The sequence below is a fragment of the Arachis stenosperma genome, chromosome 1 (assembly GCF_014773155.1).
Source record: "Arachis stenosperma cultivar V10309 chromosome 1, arast.V10309.gnm1.PFL2, whole genome shotgun sequence".
Classification (NCBI taxonomy): Eukaryota; Viridiplantae; Streptophyta; class Magnoliopsida; order Fabales; family Fabaceae; genus Arachis; species Arachis stenosperma.
In genome coordinates this window covers 102,084,544-102,107,141 of record NC_080377.1, presented here as the reverse complement: position 1 = coordinate 102,107,141, position 22,598 = coordinate 102,084,544, and the positions used below count along the sequence as shown (strand labels likewise).

Sequence of the window (22,598 nt, the reverse complement as noted above, 5' to 3'; positions counted from 1 at the left end):
AATGGTTGGCTCGGTTGTCAGGCGAGCACTCGGTTGTCAGGCGATCAACCATGCATCGTGCAATCAGGAATCCAAGAGATATTCACCCAATCGAAGGTAGAACGGAGGTGGTTGTCAGTCACATGTTCATAGGTGAGAATGATGATGAGTGTCACGGATCATCACATTCATCAAGTTGAAGAACAAGTGATATCTTAGAACAAGAACAAGCGGAATTGAATAGAAGAACAATAGTAATTGCATTAATACTCGAGGTACAGCAGAGCTCCACACCTTAATCTATGGTGTGTAGAAACTCCACCGTTGAAAATACATAAGAACAAGGTCTAGGCATGGCCGAATGGCCAGCCTCCCAATGAGGGTTCAATCATAAAAACATGATCAAAAGCTCTCTATCATGATCTAAGAACTAGATGTCCAAAGATGAAAATACAATAGTAAAAGGTCCTATTTATAGAAAACTAGTATCCTAAGGTTTACAGAAATGAGTAAATGACATAAAAATCCACTTCCGGGCCCACTTGGTGTGTGCTTGGGCTGAGCAATGAAGCATTTTCGTGCAGAGACTTCTCTTGGAGTTAAACGCCAGCTTTTATGCCAGTTTGGGCGTTTAACTCCCATTTTGGTGCCAGTTCCAGCGTTTAACGCTGGGATTTCTGAGGGTGACTTTGAACGCCGGTTTGGGCCATCAAATCTTGGGCAAAGTATAGACTATCATATATTGCTGGAAAGCCCAGCATGTCTACTTTCCAACGCCGTTGAGAGCGCACCAATTGGGCTTTTGTAGCTCCAGAAAATCCACTTCGAGTGCAGGGAGGTCAGAATCCAACAGCATCTGCAGTCCTTTTTAGTCTCTGAATCAGATTTTTGCTCAGGTCCCTCAATTTCAGCCAGAAAATACCTGAAATCACAGAAAAACACACAAACTCATAGTAAAGTCCAGAAAAGTGAATTTTAACTAAAAACTAATAAAAATATACTAAAAACTAACTAGATCATACTAAAAACATACTAAAAACAATGCCAAAAAGCGTACAAATTATCCGCTCATCATCAACCAAAGCAGAGACTCTGTTTTCCTGGGATATTTTAATTAACCAAAGATTGATGCTCATTATGCTATTTTGGCTTGTAACTTGCACACTTTTTTTCCCTCCTTCTTCTTTAATTTCTTTTCATTTTATTACCTTTTCTTTTTCTTTCTAAGAATGAAAGTTAGCTATGATAAATCTTAGTAAGCAAGCTTATGAAAAAAGAGCAGGATTTTATACTTGTGCATGATGATGGCACCGTCCACAATAGACACAAGCCATCATAACACTTCTAATAATATAGTCTATAGTTCCATACATCCAAAGAAGAGACTTTATTTTCTATAGTTATTAAAATATCTCAGAGAATGAGTTTCAGGAGCATCAGTGTCAACTTACTTGTCTTTGAGTTTCCAGCTAAGATGTTAGAAGACGGTTGTATTCATTCAAAATCTGTTTTTGAGAAATAATAATGAATCACTAACCATGTATTGAAATGGGAAATATACTCAGAAATAGTGGTGCTAATAACAATGAAGACTTGGTGTTGTTAGAAAATTAAAATGCCAGTGTTAATTAATCACAGCGAGCAAGATTATATCAGATCCAGATATGCATATGTTTCTATTTCAGGCTATCTGTCCAAGTTAGCTTCAGCATAAACACAGGACATTCAGGAGTTTATATAGAACACAGAAATAATTATCAGGAAACATTATAATCCTTTTATATCACTTGTAATAAAACCAGAAACAGCTGTTGGTACCAAAAATTCCCGCATAATAATAACAAATACAACACAGAACAATCAAACTGCAAGAGTAGTGTTGAAACTTAATGTTCATATGAGGTCACTCTATTTCTAAAATCATACATGCCGAGATGTAGAAGGCATATATAGTAAGCTGCTTCCTTCCTGAGATTTTTCAGAAAGTAACATTTTGTGATAATAGAATGCCTAAACCAGCCAAAATAAGAACTTCAATACAAAGTGGAAACAAGAGTTGAAGGAATGAAAAACCTGCTTATCTGGCAATATCTATAAGGAGGAGTCCCAGCAATATCTGCACATTTTGAGTACTCCACAGAAACAAAAAACAGGATATGGCACACCTTTACCTAAATTTTAATCACCATTTGCAAAAGAAAGAGAAAAGATAAGCAAACTAAGGTAATTCACTGGAAGATTGGTATAAAACAAGACATTAAGCCCCGTTCCACTAAAACAAAGGTAAAAAAACTAAGAGCTTAATAAAAGATTCTAATGCAGACAAAAATATCCCCAAACAAAGACCCAATGATATCAGGAAAGACAAAAAATAAAAGAAACTATCGAAACTGACATAAGGTGTTAATGAACAACGAAGGACACAATAAACCTGAGAAAAAGAATAACAAATATAATAACAATAGCTGAACATCTGGCATGGGATAAGATTAAAAATGTTTATATACAAATATAATAACACTTACCCTTGCTTTGCTTCATTCTGATGTCCAAGCCAGATCCATCAATCTTGTTTTCCACCATATCAAAAGCATTAAAGAACGGAGCAAAAAGACTAAAAGGGAAAGTTTACAAAAAATATCTCTGCTTTTTATGTGTACGATGAATGATCTTTGATCCCATAAATGGTACCAAAAGCAAGAAGAAGACGTTTCGAAAGAATAAGAAAATGAAAAAAGAGACCCTTTTTCATTTGCTAATGACCTACTTTTAGCGCAAAAGAAACCAACTCTATGTTGGAAGTAGAGAACCTATAATTTGCTAATACAACAACAACAACGACAACAAAGCCTTGTCCCACTAGGTGGGGTCAGCTACATGAATCAAACGACGCCATTGTGCTCTGTCATGTATCATGTCTACAGAGAGACCGTTTACATGTAGATCTTGTTTGACTATCTCATGGATGGTCTTCTTAGGTCTTCCTCTGCCTTTCGCCCTTTGTCCATCTTTCATCTCATCCACCCTCCTGACTGGGTGTTCCATCGGTCTTCTTTTCACATGTCCAAACCACCTAAGATGCAATTCAACCATCTTTTCCACAATGGGTGCTACTCCAACTCTCTCCCTTATATCTTAGTTCCTTATTTTATCCAATCGCGTATGACCACTCATCCATCTCAACATCTTCATCTGCCACACTCAGCTTATGTTCATGCTCCCTTTTGGCCGCCCAACACTCCGTACCATAAAGCATAGCCGGTCTTATAGTGGTGCGATAGAATTTACCTTTAAGTTTTAAAGGCACTTTTTTGTCGCATATAAAACCAGATGTTCTCCGCCATTTTGACCAACCTGCTTGGATCCTATAATTTTCATCATGTTCAATTTCTCCATTATCCTGTATGATGCACCCAAGATACTTAAAACTTTTAACTTTTTGTAGGATGTTTTCTCCAATCTTCACCTCTATATTAGGGTTTTCCCTTCTCAAAATGAACTTACATTCCATATAATCCATCTTTCTACAGCTTATGCGCAGACCATACACTTCTAGAGCTTCTCTCCATAAGTCCAACTTCTAATTTAAATGCAAGAAAAGCAACTAAATGACTATTGTTCAGTACACCATGGAACCATCTCGTAGTCATAGATGCTAATATGCTACCATGAATTTAAGAAAACTAATTTCATGTATGGTGCGCGAAATTGTGATCACTACACAACTTTGCACAACTAATCAGCAAGTGCACTGGGTCGTCCAAGTAATAAACCTTACGTGAGTAAGGGTCGATCCCACGGAGATTGTTGGTATGAAGCAAGCTATGGTCACCTTGTAGATCTCAGTCAGGCAGACTCAAATGGGTATAGATGATGAATAAAGCATAAAAATAAAGATAGAGATACTTATGTATATCATTGGTGAGAGCTTCAGATAAGCGTATGAAGATGCTTTCCCTTCCGTCTCTCTGCTTTCCTACTGTCTTCATCCAATCCTTCTTACTCCTTTCCATGGCAAGCTTATGCAAGGGTTTCACCGTTGTCAGTGGCTACCTCCCATCCTCTCAGTGAAAATGTTCCTATGCTCTGTCACAGCATATGGCTAATCAGCTGTCGGTTCTCGGTCAGGCCGGAATAGAATCCAGCGATTCTTTTGCATCTGTCACTAACGCCCCGCCTGCTAGGAGTTTGAAGCACGTCACAGTCATTCAATCATTGAATCCTACTCAGAATACCACAGACAAGGTTAGACCTTTCGGATTCTCTTGAATGTCGCCATCAGTTCTCGCCTATACCACGAAGACTCTGATCTCACGGAATGGCTGGCTCGTTTGTCAGGCGAGCACTCGGTTGTCAGGCGATCAACCATGCATCGTGTATCAGAAATCCAAGAGATAAACACTAGAGCCTCGTATGCTTGTAGAACAAGAGTGGTTGTCAGTCACTTTGTTCATGAGTGAGAATGATGATGAGTGTCACGGATCATCACATTCATCAAGTTGAAGAACAAGTGATATCTTGGACAAAGAACAAGCGGAATTGAATAGAAGAACAATAGTAATTGCATTAATACTCGAGGTACAGCAGAGCTCCACACCTTAATCTATGGTGTGTAGAAACTCCACCGTTGAAAATACATAAGAACAAGGTCTAGGCATGGCCGAATGGCCAGCCTCCCAAATGATCTAAGATAGCATGAAACTCAAAGATAGCTACCAAGATGAAAATACAATAGTAAAAGGTCCTACTTATAGAGAGCTAGTAGCCTAGGGTGTACAGAGATGAGTAAATGACATAAAAATCCACTTCCGGACCCACTTGGTGTGTGCTTGGGCTGAGCATTGAAGCATTTTCGTGTAGAGACTCTCCTTGGAGTTAAACGCCAGCTTTTATGCCAGTTTGGGCGTTTAACTCCCATTTTGGTGCCAGTTCCGGCGTTTAACGCTGGGATTTCTGAGGGTGACTTTGAACGCCGGTTTGGGCCATCAAATCTTGGGCAAAGTATGGACTATCATATATTGCTGGAAAGCCCAGGATGTCTACTTTCCAACGCCGTTGAGAGCGCGCCAATTGGGCTTCTGTAGATCCAGAAAATCCACTTCGAGTGCAGGGAGGTCAGAATCCAACAGCATCTGCAGTCCTTTTCAGTCTCTGAATCAGATTTTTGCTCAGGTCCCTCAATTTCAGCCAGAAAATACCTGAAATCACAGAAAAACACACAAACTCATAGTAAAGTCCAGAAAAGTGAATTTTAACTAAAAACTAACAAAAATATAATAAAAACTAACTCAAAGATACCAAAAACATACTAAAAACAATGCCAAAAAGGGTACAAATTATCCGCTCATCACAACACCAAACTTAAATTGTTGCTTGTCCTCAAGCAACTGAAAATAAAATAAGATAAAAAGAAGAGAATATACTATAGACTCCAAATTAACAATGAAACTTAGCTCCAAATTAGATGAGCGGGACTAGTAGCTTTTTGCCTCCGAACAGTTTTGGCATCTCACTCTATCCTTTGAAATTCAGAATGATTGGCTTCTTTAGGAACTCAGAATCCAGATAGTGTTATTGATTCTCCTAGTTAAGTATGATGATTCTTGAACACAGCTACTTATTGAGTCTTGGCCGTGGCCCAAAGCACTCTGTCTTCCAGTATTACCACCGGATACATACATGCCACAGATACATAATTGGGTGAACCTTTTCAGATTGTGACTCAGCTTTGCTAGAGTCCCCAATTAGAGGTGTCCAGGGTTCTTAAGCACACTCTTTTTGCCTTGGATCACAACTTTATTTCTTTCTTTTTCTTTCTTTTTCTCTCTTTTTTTCGTTTTTTTTTGTATTCACTGCTTTTTCTTGCTTCAAGAATTATTTTTATGATTTTTCAGATCCTCAGTAACATGTCTCCTTTTTCATCATTCTTTCAAGAGCCAACAATTTTAACATTCATGAACAATAAGTTCAAAAGACATATGCACTGTTCAAGCATACATTCAGAAAACAAAAAGTATTGTCACCACATCAAACTAATTAAGCTAGTTTTAAAGATGAATTTGAAATCCTGTACTTCTTGTTCTTTTGTGATAAAAACAGTTTTCTTTTAAGAAAGGTGATGGATTTATTCATAACTTTAAGGCATAGACACTAAGACACTAATGATCATAAGACACAAACATGGACAAACATAAAGCACAATTTTCGAAAAACAGAAAAAATAAAGAACAAGGAGATTAAAGAACGGGTCCACCTTTAGTGATGGCGGCTTGTTCTTCCTCTTGAAGGTCTTATGGAGTACTTGAGCTCCTCAATGTCTCTTCCTTGTCTTTGTTGCTCCTCTCTCATGATTCTTTGATCTTCTCTAATTTCATGGAGGAGAATGGAGTGTTCTTGGTGCTCCACCCTTAGTTGTCCCATGTTGGAACTCAATTGTCCTAGGGAGGTGTTAATTTGCTCCCAATAGTCTTGTGGAGGAAAGTGCATCCCTTGAGGCATCTCAGGGATCTCATGATGAGAGGGGTCTCTTATTTGCTCCATCCTTTTCTTGGTGATGGGCTTGTCCTCATCAATAGGGATGTCTCCCTCTATGTCAACTCCAATTGAATAACAGAGGTGACAAATGAGGTGAGGAAAGGCTAACCTTGCTAAGGTAGAGGACTTGTCCGCCACCTTGTAGAGTTCTTGGGCTATGACCTCATGAACTTCCACTTCTTCTCCAATCATGATGCTATGAATCATGATGGCCCGGTCTAGAGTAACTTCGGACCGGTTGCTAGTGGGAATGATTGAGCGTTGGATAAACTCCAACCATCCTCTAGCCACGGGTTTGAGGTCATGCCTTCTCAATTGAACCGGCTTCCCTCTTGAATCTCTCTTCCATTGGGCGCCCTCTTCACAAATGTCAGTGAGGACTTGGTCCAACCTTTGATCAAATTTGACCCTTCTAGTGTAAGGATGTTCATCCCCTTGCATCATGGGCAAATTGAACGCCAACCTTACACTTTCCGGATTAAAATCCAAGTATTTCCCCCGAACCATAGTAAGATAATTCTTTGGATCCGGGTTCACACTTTGATCATGGTTCTTGGTGATCCATGCGTTGGCATAGAACTCTTGAACCATCAAGATTCCGACTTGTTGAATGGGGTTGGTAAGGACTTCCCAACCTCTTCTTCGGATCTCATGTCGGATCTCCGGATATTCACCCTTTTTGAGTGAAAAAGGGACCTCGGGGATCACCTTCTTCAAGGCCACAACTTCATAGAAGTGGTCTTGATGCACCCTTGAGATGAATCTATCCATCTCCCATGACTCGGAGGTGGAAGCTTTTGCCTTCCCTTTCCTCTTTCTAGAGGTTTCTCCGGCCTTGGATGCCATAAATGGTTATGGAAAAACAAAAAGCAATGCTTTTACCACACCAAACTTAAAAGGTTTGCTCGTCCTCGAGCAAAAGAAGAAAGAAGAGAGTAGAAGAAGAAGAAATGAGGAAGAAGGGTGTGGCTTATGTATTCGGCCAAAGAGGGGGAGAAGTGGTGTTTAGGTTGTGTGAAAATGAAGGAGTGAAGAAGGGTATATATAGGAGTGGGGGAGGGGTAGGGTTCGGTCATGTATGGGTGGGTTTGGGTGGGAAAGTGGTTTGAATTTGAATGGTGAGGTAGGTGGGGTTTTATGAAGGATGGATGTGAGTGGTGAAGAGAAAGATGGGATTTGATAGGTGAAGGGTTTTTGGGGAAGAGGAGTTGAGGTGATTGGTGAATGGGTGAAGAAGAAGAGAGAGTGGTGAGTTGGTGGGGATCCTGTGGGGTCCACAGATCCTGTGGTGTCAAGGAAAAGTCATCCCTGCACCAAATGGCACTCAAAATCACGTTTTGAGCCATTTCTGGCGTTAAACGCCGGGTTGGTGCCCATTCCTGGCGTTTAACGCCAGGTTCTTGCCCTTTTCTGGCGTTTAACGCCGGTCTGGTGCCCCTTTCTGGCGTTAAACGCCCAGAATAGTGCCAGACTGGGCGTTAAACGCCCAACTGCTAGCCTCACTGGCGTTTAAACGCCAGTGGGTTCTTCCTCCAGGGTGTGCTGTTTTTCTTCCTGTTTTTCATTCTGTTTTTGCTTTTTCAATTGATTTTGTGTCTTCTTATGATCATCAACCTATAAAAAACATAAAATAACAAAAGAAAATAGATAAAATATAACATTGGGTTGCCTCCCAACAAGCGCTTCTTTAATGTCAGTAGCTTGACAGAGGGCTCTCATGGAGCCTCACAGATACTCAGAGCAATGTTGGAACCTCCCAACACCAAACTTAGAGTTTGAATGTGGGGGTTCAACACCAAACTTAGAGTTTGGTTGTGGCCTCCCAACACCAAACTTAGAGTTTGACTATGGGGGCTCTGTTTGACTCTGATTTGAGAGAAGCTCTTGCTTCCTCTCCATGGTGACAGAGGGATATCCTTGAGCCTTAAACACAAAGGATTCTTCATTCACTTGAATGATCAGTTCACCTCCATCAACATCAATCACAGCCTTTGCTGTGGCTAGGAAGGGTCTGCCAAGGATGATAGTTTCATCCATGCACTTCCCAGTCTCTAGGACTATGAAATCAGTAGGGATGTAATGGTCTTTAATCTTCACCAAAACATCCTCTACAAGTCCATGAGCTTGTTTTCTTGAGTTGTCTGCCATCTCTAATGAGATTCTTGCAGCTTGCACCTCAAAGATCCTTAGTTTCTCCATTACAGAGAGAGGCATGAGGTTTACACTTGACCCTAAGTCACATAGAGCCTTCTTGAAGGTCATGGTGCCTATGGTGCAAGGTATTGAAAACTTCCCAGGATCTTGTTTCTTTTGAGGTAACTTCTGCCTAGACAAGTCATCCAGTTCTTTGGTGAGCAAAGGGGGTTCATCCTCCCAAGTCTCATTTCCAAATAACTTGTCATTTAGCCTCATGATTGCTCCAAGGTATTTAGCAACTTGCTCTTCAGTGACATACTCATCCTCTTCAGAGGAAGAATACTCATCAGAGCTCATGAATGGCAGAAGTAAATCCAGTGGGATCTCTATGGTCTCATTTTGAGCCTCAGATTCCCATGGTTCCTCATTGGGGAACTCTGTGGAGGCTAGTGCACGCCCATTGAGGCCTTCCTCAGTGGCGTCCACTTCCTCTCTTTCCTCTCCAGATTCGGCCATGTTGATGACCTTGCACTCTCCTTTTGGATTTTCTTCTGTATTGCTTGGAAGAGTACTTGGAGGGAGTTCAGTAATTTTCTTGCTCAGCTGTCCCACTTGTGCCTCCAAATTCCTAATGGAGGACCTTGTTTCAGTGGTGCACGAAATTGCAATCACACTTTTGCAACCCCGCACAACTAACCAGCAAGTGCACTGGGTCGTCCAAGTAATACCTTGCGTGAGCAAGGGTCGATTCCACGGAGATTGTCGGCTTGAAGCAAGCTATGGTTATCTTGTAAATCTTAGTCAGGAGATCATAAATTATCAGGATTGATTGTAAAAAGCAAAAGAACATGAAATGGTTACTTGTAATGCAGTAATGGAGAATAGGCTGGGGTTTTGGAGATGCTCCATCTTCTGAATCTCTGCTTTCCTACTGTCTTCTTCATCAAACACGCAAGGCTCCTTCCATGGCAAGCTGTATGTAGGGTTTCACCGTTGTCAGTGGCTACCTCCCATCCTCTCATTGGAAATGTTCAACGCACCCTGTCACGGCACGGCTATCCATCTGTCGGTTCTCAATCAGGCCGGAATAGAATCCAGTGATTCTTTTGCGTCTGTCACTAACGCCCCGCCTTCAGGAGTTTGAAGCACGTCACAGTCATTCAGTCATTGAATCCTACTCAGAATACCACAGACAAGGTTTAGACCTTCCGGATTCTCTTGAATGCCGCCATCAGTTCTAGCTTATACCACGAAGATTCCGATTAAAGAATCCAAGAGATAACTACTCAATCTAAGGTAGAACGGAGGTGGTTGTCAAGCACACGTTCATAGTTGAGAATGATGATGATTGTCACGGATCATCACATTCATCCGGATTAAGAACAAGTGTTATCTTAGAATGGAAGCAAGCATGATTGAATAAGAAACAGTAGTAATTGCATTAATCCATCAAGACACAGCAGAGCTCCTCACCCCCAACCATGGGGTTTAGAGACTCATGCTGTGGAAAGTACACAAGAAACGTGTAAAAAATGTCATGAGGTCATAAGGTACAGATACAATGTCAAAAGGTTCTATTAATAGTAAACTAGTATCCTAAGGTTTACAGAAATGAGTAAATGACAGAAAAATCCACTTCCGGGCCCACTTGGTGTGTGCTTGGGCTGAGCAATGAAGCATTTTCGTGTAGAGACCTTTTCTGGAGTTAAACGCCAGCTTTCATGCCAGTTTGGGCGTTTAACTCCAAGTTTTATACCAGTTTCGGCGTTTAACGCTGGAATTTCTGAGGCCGAATTGCTACGCCGGTTTGGGCCATCAAATCTTGGGCAAAGTATGGACTATCATATATTGCTGGAAAGCCCAGAATGTCTACTTTCCAACGCCATTGAGAGCGCGCCAATTGGTCTTCTGTAGCTCCAGAAAATCCACTTCGAGTGCAGGGAGGTCAGAATCCAACAGCATCTGCAGTCCTTTTTGGTCTCTGGATCAGATTTTTGCTCAGAACCTTCAATTTCAGTCAGAAAATACCTGAAATCACAGAAAAATACACAAACTCATAGTAAAGTCCAGAAAAGTGAATTTTAACTAAAAACTAATAAAAATATACTAAAAACTAACTAAAAGATACTAAAAACATACTAAAAACAATGCCAAAAAGCGTACAAATTATCCGCTCATCACAACACCAAACTTAAATTGTTGCTTGTCCCCAAGCAACTGAAAATCAAAATAGGATAAAAAGAAGAGAATATACTATAGACTCCAAAATATCAAAGAAACATAGCTCCAATTAGATGAGCGGGACTAGTTGCTTTTTGCCTCCGAACAGTTTTGGCATCTCACTCTATCCTTTGAAGTTCAGAATGATTGGCATCTATAAGAACTCAGAAATCAGACATTGTTATTGATTCTCCTAGTTAAGTATATTGATTCTTGAACATAGCTAGTGTATGAGTCTTGGCTGTGGCCCAAAGCACTCTGTCTTCCAGTATTACCACCGGATACATACATGCCACAGACACATAATTGGGTGAACCTTTTTAGATTGTGACTCAGCTTTGCTAAAGTCCCCAATTAGAGGTGTCCAGGGTTCTTAAGCACACTCTTTTTGCTTTGGTTCACAACTTTATTTCTTTCCTTTTCTTTTTTTTTCTTTTTCTTCTCTTTTTTTTCGAATTTTTTTTTTGTATTCACTGCTTTTTCTTGCTTCAAGAATCATTTTGATGATTTTTCAGATCCTCAATAACAGTTCTCCTTTTCCATCATTCTTTCAAGAGCCAATAATTTTAACATTCTTAAAACAACAAATTCAAGAGACATATGCACTGTTCAAGCATTCATTCAGAAAACAAAAAGTATTGTCACCACATCAAGCTAATTCAACTAGTTTCAGAGATAAATTTCGAAATCCTGTACTTCTTGTTCTTTTGTGATTAAAGCATTTTTCATTTAAGAGAGGTGATGGATTCATAGGACATTCATAACTTTAAGGCATAAATTTCAATTTTATTAATTATGAATTAAGAACAAGACTCAAATATAGATATAAGATAAGACTAAAAATAAAAATAGAGAACAAAAGAAAAACGCAAAAATAGGCTCCTAATGATAGAGGTTTTCACAGAGTTAGGACTCAACAACCTTGATTTTGAGAAGTGGATGCCCCCCTCAGCTTGAGATGAGAGCTTTTGGCGTTTCATCTCTTGGATTTCACGCCCCTGCTTCTCTTGTTCCTTCAGCAATTTACAGAGCATGCAGTTCTGATTCTGCTGTTCTTCCTTAAGTTGCTCCATAGTCTCTTGCAACTTGGTGATAGATGCTTCCAGGCTGGCCCAGTAGCCAATTTTAGGAAATTCAGGGAGGAACTCCTGCGCCCTCCTTTTGATAGAGTTGTCTTGCACTTGTCCTTCCATTGACTTCTTGGTGATTGGGTGTTCAATGGGTATGAATTCATCTATTCCCATCTTCACCCCAGCCTCTTTACAGAGCAAAGAGATTAAGCTTGGGTAAGCTAGTTTGGCTTCAGTGGAATTTTTATTTGCAATTGTGTAAATCTCACAAGCAATTACATGATGGACCTCCACTTCTTTTCCAAGCATAATGCAATGAATCATCACTGCCCTCTTGATGGTGACCTCAGAACGGTTGCTAGTGGGCAATATGGAACGCCCAATGAAGTCTAGCCAACCTCTTGCAATTGGCTTGAGGTCTCCCCTCTTGAGTTGGTTTGGGACACCCTTTGAATTGGTTATCCACTTAGTTCCAGGGAGGCATATGTCCTCTAGAACTTGATCCAACCCTTTATCTACTCTCACCATCCTCCTATTAAAAGAGTCAGGATCATCTTGCAGTTGAGGTAGTTTGAAGATTTCTCTTATTTTGTCCAGATGGAAGTGCATTACTTTCCCTCTGACCATAGTTCTGTAGGTATGGTAAGCAGTTCCAGTCATTCTCTGCTTATCTGTCAGCCACAGATTTGAGTAGAATTCCTGAACCATGTTCCTTCCAACCTTTGTCTCAGGATTGGTTAGAACTTCCCATCCTCTGTTTCGAATTTGCTCTTGGATCCCCGGATATTCATCTTCTTTCAGATCAAATTTAACTTCCGGGATCACTGACCTCAGACCCATTATTTTGTGATAATGGTCTTCATGTTCTTTAGTTAAGAACTTCTCTTGATTCCAAAGATTCTTTGGATTGTTCTCTTTCTTGCCTCTTAAATTGGTTTGTTTTCCCTTAGGAGCCATGATATTGATGAATCTTGGCTTAGTGATCACGGAAAAGCACACCAAACTTAGAGGTTTGCTTGTCCTCAAGCAAAAGAAAAGAGAGAAGAGAGGGGGAGGAAGAGGAAATTCGAATGGTGTGGTTGAAAGAGGAGGAACAAACGTGTATTTATAAGGTGGGGAGGGGAGTTTTCGAAAAAAAAGAGAAATTTGAAAGGAGATTTGAGAAGATATGAAAAGAAATTGAGAAAAAGGGTGAGATTTTTGAACAATGTTTGTAATTGATTTGAAATAAATTTGAAAAATGGTTTTGATTTTTGAAGATTTGAAAGTGAATGATGAATGATTGAAGTGTGATTTTGTAGAAAAGTATGGGTAAGAAAGGGAAAGTTTTAAAAAAATTTGATTTGAAAACGAAATTGTGGTCCCCCCCACCTTGCTGGCGTTAAACGCCCAGAATGGCACCCATTCTGGCGTTTAACGCCCATTTGTTGCCCTTTTTGGGCGTTTAACGCCCAGCCAGGTGCCCTGGCTGGCGTTAAACGCCAGAAATCCTTTGTCACTGGGCGTTTTTCCAAAACGCCCAAGATGCTGCACAACTGGCGTTAAACGCCCAGAATGGTGCCCATTCTGGCGTTTAACGCCCAAATGGTACCATTACTGACGTTAAACGCCCAGAATGATACCCATTCTGGCGTTTAACGCCCAAAATGCCCCTTACTGGCGTTTTTTCGCCAGTAAGCTCATTTTCTCTGCTTTTTGAGCTGAATCTTTCTGTAACTCTGTGAATTCCTTCATTTTTGATACTTGCCTCTATAAGAACAATTCATACAACTTCCTAATGACTGGGTTGCCTCCCAGCAAGCGCTTCTTTACTGTCTTTAGCTGGACTTTCACTGAGAATCATTCAAGTCTCAGTTTTGAGCACTCCTGCTCAAAATTTCCTTCAAGATAATGCTTGATTCTCTATCCATTAACAAGGAACTTTTTGTCAGAATCTGTATCCTGAAGCTCAACATACCCATATGGTGAGACTCCTGTGATCACATACGGACCCCTCCACCGGGATTTGAGTTTTCCTGGAAACAACTTGAGCCTAGAGTTAAAGAGCAGAACTTTTTGTCCTGGCTCAAAGACTCTGGTTGACAATCTCTTGTCATGCCATTTCTTTGCCTTTTCCTTATAAATTTTTGCATTTTCAAAGGCATTGAGTCTGAACTCCTCTAGCTCGTTTAGCTGGAGCAATCTTTTTTCACCAGCTAACTGTGCATCCATGTTTAGGAATCTGGTTGCCCAGTAGGCTTTATGTTCCAGTTCCACAGGCAAATGACAGGCCTTCCCATACACCAATTGGTATGGAGAAGTTCCTATAAGAGTCTTGAATGCTGTTCTGTATGCCCACAGAGCATCATCCAAGCTCTTTGCCCAATCCTTTCTCCGGGCTATCACAGTCCGTTCTAGGATTCTTTTTAGCTCTCTGTTAGAGACTTCAGCTTGCCCATTTGTCTGTGGATGATACGGAGTTGCCACTTTATGGCTAATTCCATATCTAACCATAGCAGAGTATAGCTGTTTGTTGCAGAAATGAGAGCCCCCATCACTGATTAGTACTCTGGGAACACCAAATCTGCTGAAAATGTGTTTCTGGAGAAATTTGAGCACGGTCTTGGTATCATTAGTGGGTGTAGCAATTGCTTCTACCCACTTAGATACATAGTCCACTGCCACCAGAATGTAAGTGTTTGAGTATGATGGTGGGAATGGTCCCATGAAATCAATTCCCCATACATCAAACAACTCTATCTCTAATATCCCCTGTTGAGGCATGGCATATCCGTGAGGCAGGTTACCAGCTCTTTGGCAACTGTCACAGTTACGCACAAACTCTCGGGAATCTTTATAGAGAGTAGGCCAGTAGAAGCCGCACTGGAGAACTTTAGTGGCTGTTCGCTCACTTCCAAAATGTCCTCCATACTGTGATCCATGGCAGTGCCATAGGATCCTTCGTGCTTCTTCTCTGGGTACACATCTGCGGATCACTCCGTCAGCACATCTCTTAAAGAGATATGGTTCATCCCAGAGGTAGTACTTGGCATCTGAAATTAATTTCTTTCTTTGCACTCTGCTGTACTCCTTGGGTATGAACCTCACAGCTTTATAGTTTGCAATATCTGCAAACCATGGAGCTTCCTGAATGGCAAAGAGTTGCTCATCTGGGAAAGTCTCAGAGATCTCAGTAGAAGGGAGGGACGCCCCAGCTACTGGTTTTATTCGGGACAGATGATCAGCTACTTGGTTCTCTGTCCCTTTTCTGTCTCTTATTTCGATATCAAACTCTTGCAGAAGCAACACCCATCTTATAAGCCTGGGTTTTGAATCCTGCTTTGTGAGTAAGTATTTAAGAGCAGCATGGTCAGTGTACACAATCACCTTTGATCCCACTAGGTAAGATCTAAACTTGTCAATGGCATAGACCACTGCAAGTAATTCTTTTTCTGTGGTTGTGTAATTCTTCTGTGCATCATTTAGAACACGGCTAGCATAATAAATGACATGCAGAAGTTTGTTATGCCTCTGTCCCAACACTGCACCAATGGCATGATCACTGGCATCACACATTAATTCAAATGGTAATGCCCAATCTGGTGCAGAGATGACTGGTGCTGTGACCAGCTTAGCTTTCAGGGTCTCAAATGCCTGCAGACACTGTGTGTCAAACACAAATGGCGTGTCAGCAGCTAGCAGGTTACTTAGAGGTTTTGCAATTTTCGAAAAATCCTTTATAAACCTTCTATAAAACCCTGCATGCCCCAGAAAGCTTCTGATTGCCTTAACATTGGCAGGTGGTGGTAATTTTTCAATTACCTCTACCTTTGCCTTATCCACCTCTATTCCCCTGCTTGAAATTTTGTGCCCAAGGACAATTCCTTTCAGTCACCATAAAGTGACATTTTTCCCAGTTTAAAACCAGGTTAGTCTCTTGGTACCTTTTCAAGACAAGTACTAGGTGATTAAGACAGGAGCTAAATGAGTCTCCATATACTGAAAAGTCATCCATGAAGACTTCCAGAAATTTCTCTACCATATCTGAGAAGATAGAGAGCATGCACCTTTGAAAGGTTGCAGGTGCATTGCACAGACCAAAAGGCATCCTCCTGTAGGCAAACACGCCAGAAGGACAAGTAAATGCTGTTTTCTCTTGGTCCTGGGGATCTACTGCAATTTGGTTGTAGCCTGAATAGCCATCCAAAAAGCAGTAATAATCATGACCAGCTAGTCTTTCTAGCATTTGGTCTATGAATGGTAAAGGAAAATGATCCTTTCTGGTGGCTGTATTGAGTCTTCTGTAGTCAATACACATGCGCCACCCTGTGACTGTTCTTGTAGGAACCAGTTCATTTTTTTCATTATGAACCACTGTCATGCCTCCCTTTTTGGGAACAACTTGGACAGGGCTCACCCAGGGGCTATCAGAAATAGGATAAATAATCCCAGCCTCTAGTAACTTAGTGACCTCTTTCTGCACCACCTCCTTCATGGCAGGATTTAGCCTCCTCTGTGGTTGGACCACTGGTTTGGCATTATCCTCCAACAGGATCTTGTGCATGCATCTAGCTGGGCTAATACCATTGAGATCACTTATGGACCACCCAAGAGCTGTCTTGTGTGTCCTTAGCACTTGAATCAGTGCTTCCTCTTCCTGTGAATTTAAAGCAGAGCTTATAATTACTGGAAAAGTGTCACCCTCTCCCAGAAATGCATATTTCAGGGATGGTGGTAGTGGTTTGAGTTCAGGCTTAGGAGGCTTATCCTCTTCCTGAGGAATTTTCGAAAATTCCTTTGCCTCCTCTGGTTCTTCTTGATCAGGTTGAGCATCTTTGAAGATGTCCTCAAGCTCTGATTCTAGGCTTTCAGCCATATTGATCTCTTCTACCAGAGAGTCAATAATGTCAGCGCCCATGCAGTCATTTGGTGTGTCTGGATGCTGCATAGCTTTTACAGCATTTAACTTGAACTCATCTTCATTGACTCTCAAGGTTACTTCTCCTTTTTGTACATCAATAAGAGTTCGTCTAGTTGCTAGGAAAGGTCTTCCTAGAATGAGAGTTGCACTCTTGTGCTCCTCCATTTCCAGCACTACAAAGTCAGTTGGAAAGGCAAATGGCCCAACCTTGACAATCATGTCCTCTATTATGCCTGATGGGTGCTTAATGGAGCCATCAGCAAGTTGGAGGCATATCCTGGTTGGTTTGACTTCTCCAGTCAACCCAAGCTTTCTGATAGTGGATGCAGGTATTAAATTGATGCTTGCTCTAAGATCACATAGGGCTGTCTTGGTGCAAGTGCCTTCTAATGTGCATGGTATCAGAAAGCTTCCAGGATCTTGAAGCTTTTCTGGTAAGCTTTTTAGAATGACTGCACTGCATTCTTCAGTGAGAAACACTTTTTCAGTTTCTCTCCAATCCTTCTTATGACTTAAGATTTCCTTCATGAACTTAGCATAAGAAGGTATTTGCTCAAGTGCCTCTGCAAACGGAATCTTTATTTCAAGAGTCCTTAAATAGTCTGCAAAGTGGGAAAATTGCTTATCCTGTTCCGCTTTGCGGAGTTTCTGAGGATAAGGCATCTTGGCTTGATATTCTTCAACCTTAGATGCTGCAGGTTTATTCCTTACAGAAGTGGTTGAAGAAGTCTTTTTAGAGGGATTACTGTCAGCACTCTCAGGTGTCTGATTTTCCCTTGGCGTTTGAACGCCAGGAATGGGTGAAGTTTGGGCGTTAAACGCCAACTTCTCTCCCTTTTCTGGCGTTTGAACGCCAGAACTGGGCAAGGAATGGGCGTTTAACGCCAGCTTTCCTTCCCTTTCTGGCGTTTGAACGCCAATAAAATTCCTCTCTGGGCTCTTACTGTCCTCAGAGGGATTTTGAACAGTGGTTTGGTTATCCTCTGTCATTTGTTCCTTGTTTGGCCTTTTGCTCTTTTGAGCAGTGTTATTCAAGGTCTTCCCACTCCTCAATTGAACTGCTTGACACTCCTCTGTTATCTGTTTAGATATTTGCTGTTTTGCTTGATTCAACTGTAATTCTATGCTTTTATTAGCAACTTTAGTTTCATGGAGCATCTCTTTAAATTCTGCTAACTGTTCTGTCATCAGGAGTAATTGTTGATTAAGCTCAATTATCTGTTCTTGAGGATTAGGGTCAGTGACTACTGTCATGACTTCCTCATTTGGAACGAACTCATTGCTAGAATATAAGTATTAGTTTCTAGCAACAGTGTCTGTAAGCTCTTGAGCTTCTTCAATTGTCTTCCTCATGTGTATAGATCCACCAGCTGAGTGGTCTAAGGACATCTGAGCTTTTTCTGTAAGCCCATAGTAGAAAATATCTAACTGCACCCACTCTGAAAACATTTCAGAGGGACATTTCCTTAGCATACCTCTATACCTCTCCCAGGCATTGTAAAGGGATTCATTATCCTCTTGTTTAAAGCCTTGGATGTCCAGCCTTAGCTGTGTCATCCTCTTTGGAGGGTAAAAATGATTCAGGAATTTGTCTGACAACTGTTTCCATGTCTTTATGCTTGCTGTAGGCTGGTTATTCAACTACCTTTTAGCTTGATCTTTTACAGCAAATGGAAACAGTAATAGTCTGTAGACATCCTGATCCACCTCTTTATCATGTACTGTGTCAGCAATTTGTAAGAACTGTGCCAGAAACTCAGTAGGTTCTTCCTGTGGAAGACCGAAATACTGGCAATTTTGCTGCACTATGATAATGAGTTGAGGGTTTAGCTCAAAGCTGCTTGCTTTGATGGGAGGTGTGCAGATGCTACTCCCATATGCAGCTGTAATGGGGTTAGCATATGACCCCAGAGTCCTTTTGGACTGATTAATTCCACTTAAGTCCATGCTGGACAAAAGGGAAATGATAATGATTGCAAAGAGATAAATTTTGTTTATTTTTATTTTTTTGAAATAACCGAAAAAAATAAAATAAAATAAAATAAAACAAAAAGAAAAAAAAATTCGAAAATCAAAAGGAAAATAAAATCAAAGCAAATTGAGAACTGAATCAATTAGTTAATTAAAAAGATTTTGAAAATAGCAATTAAAAAGATATGATTGAAAAAATTTTATGAAAAAGATTTGATTTTTGAAAAGAGGAAAGAGAAAAACACAAAAAGACACCAAACTTAAAATTTTAGAAAATCTAATACTACTTTTTCGAAAATTTTAAAGGAAAAACACAAAGAGGACACCAAACTTAGAATTTTTATGAATAAAAAAGGGACTAAGAACATGCAAAAACGAAAATTTTAAAAGAAAAATAAAAGCATGCAATTGACACCAAACTTAGAATATGAAACTAGACTCAACTAAAAGACTCTAAACCAACAAAAATAAACAGTCCTAATCTAAGCAACAAGATAAGCCGTCAGTTGTCCAAACTCGAACAATCCCCGGCAACGGCGCCAAAAATTTGGTGCACGAAATTGCAATCACACTTTTGCAACCCCGCACAACTAACCAGCAAGTGCACTGGGTCGTCCAAGTAATACCTTGCGTGAGCAAGGGTCGATCCAACGGAGATTGTCAGCTTGAAGCAAGCTATGGTTATCTTGTAAATCTTAGTCAGGAGATCAGAAATTATCAGGATTGATTGTAAAAAGCAAAAGAACATGAAATGGTTACTTGTAATGCAGTAATGGAGAATAGGCTGGGGTTTTGGAGATGCTCCATCTTCTGAATCTCTGCTTTCCTACTGTCTTCTTCATCAAACACGCAAGGCTCCTTCCATGGTAAGCTGTATGTAGGGTTTCACCGTTGTCAGTGGCTACCTCCCATCCTCTCATTGGAAATGTTCAACGCACCCTGTCACGGCACGGCTATCCATCTGTCGGTTCTCAATCAGGCCGGAATAGAATCCAGTGATTCTTTTACGTCTATCACTAACGCCCCGCCTTCAGGAGTTTGAAGCACGTCACAGTCATTCAGTCATTGAATCCTACTCAGAATACCACAGACAAGGTTTAGACCTTCCGGATTCTCTTGAATGCCGCCATCAGTTCTAGCTTATACCACGAAGATTCCGATTAAAGAATCCAAGAGATAACTACTCAATCTAAGGTAGAACGGAGGTGGTTGTCAAGCACACGTTCATAGTTGAGAATGATGATGATTGTCACGGATCATCACATTCATCCGGATTAAGAACAAGTGTTATCTTAGAATGGAAGCAAGCATGATTGAATAAGAAACAGTAGTAATTGCATTAATCCATCAAGACACAGCAGAGCTCCTCACCCCCAACCATGGGGTTTAGAGACTCATGCTGTGGAAAGTACACAAGAAACGTGTAAAAAATGTCATGAGGTCATAAGGTACAGATACAATGTCAAAAGGTTCTATTAATAGTAAACTAGTATCCTAAGGTTTACAGAAATGAGTAAATGATAGAAAAATCCACTTCCGGGCCCACTTGGTGTGTGCTTGGGCTGAGCAATGAAGCATTTTCGTGTAGAGACCTTTTCTGGAGTTAAACGCCAGCTTTCATGCCAGTTTGGGCGTTTAACTCCAAGTTTTATGCCAGTTCCGGCGTTTAACGCTGGAATTTCTGAGGCCAAATTGCTACGCCGGTTTGGGCCATCAAATCTTGGGCAAAGTATGGACTATCATATATTGCTGGAAAGCCCAGGATGTCTACTTTCTAACGCCGTTGAGAGCGCGCCAATTGGGCTTCTGTAGCTCCAGAAAATCCACTTTGAGTGCAGGGAGGTCAGAATCCAACAGCATCTGCAGTCCTTTTTGGTCTCTGGATCAGATTTTTGCTCAGAACCTTCAATTTCAGTCAGAAAATACCTGAAATCACAGAAAAACACACAAACTCATAGTAAAGTCCAGAAAAGTGAATTTTAACTAAAAACTAATAAAAATATACTAAAAACTAACTAAAAGATACTAAAAACATACTAAAAACAATGCCAAAAAGCGTACAAATTATCCGCTCATCATTCAGTCATGAAACTTTGAGTGGTTTTGATTAGATCAGAGACCATGGTTGCTAAGTCAGAGGGGTTCTGCTTAAAATTCTCTGTCTGTTGCTGAGAAGATGATGGAAAAGGCTTGCCATTGCTAAACCTGTTTCTTCCACCATTATTGTTGTTGAAACCTTGTTGAGGTCTCTCTTGATTCTTCCATGAGAAATTTGGGTGATTTCTCCATGAAGAATTATAGGTGTTTCCATAGGGTTCTCCTAGGTAATTCACCTCTTCCATTGAAGGGTTCTCAGGATCATAAGCTTCTTCTTCAGATGAAGCATCCTTAGTACTGCTTGGTGCATTTTGCATTCCAGACAGACTTTGAGAAATCAAATTGACTTGTTGAGTCAATATCTTATTCTGAGCCAGTATGGCATTCAGAGCATCAATCTCAAGAACTCCTTTCTTCTGACTTGTCCCATTGTTCACAGGATTCCTTTCAGAAGTGTACATGAATTGGTTATTTGCAACCATTTCAATGAGTTCTTGAGCTTCTGTAGGCGTCTTCTTCAGATGAAGAGATCCTCCAGCAGAGCTATCCAAAGACATCTTGGATAGTTCAGACAGACCATCATAGAAAATACCTATGATGCTCCATTCAGAAAGCATGTCAGATGGACATTTTCTGATCAATTGTTTGTATCTTTCCCAAGCTTCATAGAGGGATTCTCCATCCTTCTGTCTGAAGGTTTGGACTTCCACTCTAAGCTTACTCAATTTTTGAGGTGGAAAGAACTTTGCCAAGAAGGCATTGACTAGCTTTTCCCAAGAGTCCAGGCTTTCTTTAGGTTGAGAGTCCAACCATATTCTAGCTCTGTCTCTTACAGCAAAAGGGAATAGCATCAGTCTGTAGACCTCAGGGTCAACCCCATTAGTCTTGACAGTGTCACAGATTTGCAAGAATTCAGCTAAAAACTGATGAGGATCTTCCAATGGAAGTCCATGGAACTTGCAATTCTGTTGCATTAGAGAAACTAATTGAGGCTTAAGCTCAAAGTTGTTTGCTCCAATGGCAGGGATAGAGATGCTTCTCCCATAGAAGTCGGGAGTAGGTGCAGTAAAGTCACCCAGCACCTTCCTTGCATTGTTGGCATTGTTGTTGTTTTCGGCTGCCATAGGTCCTTCTTCTTTGAAGAATTCGGTTAGGTCCTCTACAGAGAGTTGTGCCTTAGCTTCTCTTAGCTTTCGCTTCAAAGTCCTTTCAGGTTCAGGGTCAGCTTCAACAAGAATGCCTTTGTCTTTGTTCCTGCTCATATGAAAGAGAAGAGAACAAGAAAATGTGGAATCCTCTATGTCACAGTATAGAGATTCCTTGAGGTGTCAGAGGAACAGAAAAATAGAAAGAAGAGGTAGAAGAATTCGAACTTAATTAGATAGAGTTCGAATTGTGCATTGAGAAGGAGTGATACTCCATAAATAGAAGGATGTGGGAAGAGAGGAAGAAATTTTCGAAAATCAAGTGAAATATTTTGAAATCATTTTTAAAAAAATTAATTAATTTTCGAAAATCAAGAGTGGAGAAGAAATCAAGTAATTTTTGAAAAAGATTTTGAAATTAGAAATCAAAAAGATATGATTTGAAAACCATTTTGAAAAAGATGTGATTAAAAAGATATGATTGAAAAGTTATAGTTTTAAAATGATATGATTGAAAAGATATGATTTTGAAAACAATTTAAAAAG

The 22,598-nt window shown here is 40.5% G+C and overlaps 1 non-coding gene across 1 annotated transcript; it reads left to right on the top strand.

Moving 5' to 3' along the window:
• The first annotated feature begins 21,522 nt into the window (after positions 1 to 21,522).
• LOC130948726 (small nucleolar RNA R71) lies at positions 21,523 to 21,626 on the top strand. The gene has a single exon (XR_009073178.1). It is a non-coding gene; the product is annotated as a small nucleolar RNA R71 (small nucleolar RNA).
• The last annotated feature ends 972 nt before the right edge of the window (positions 21,627 to 22,598 follow it).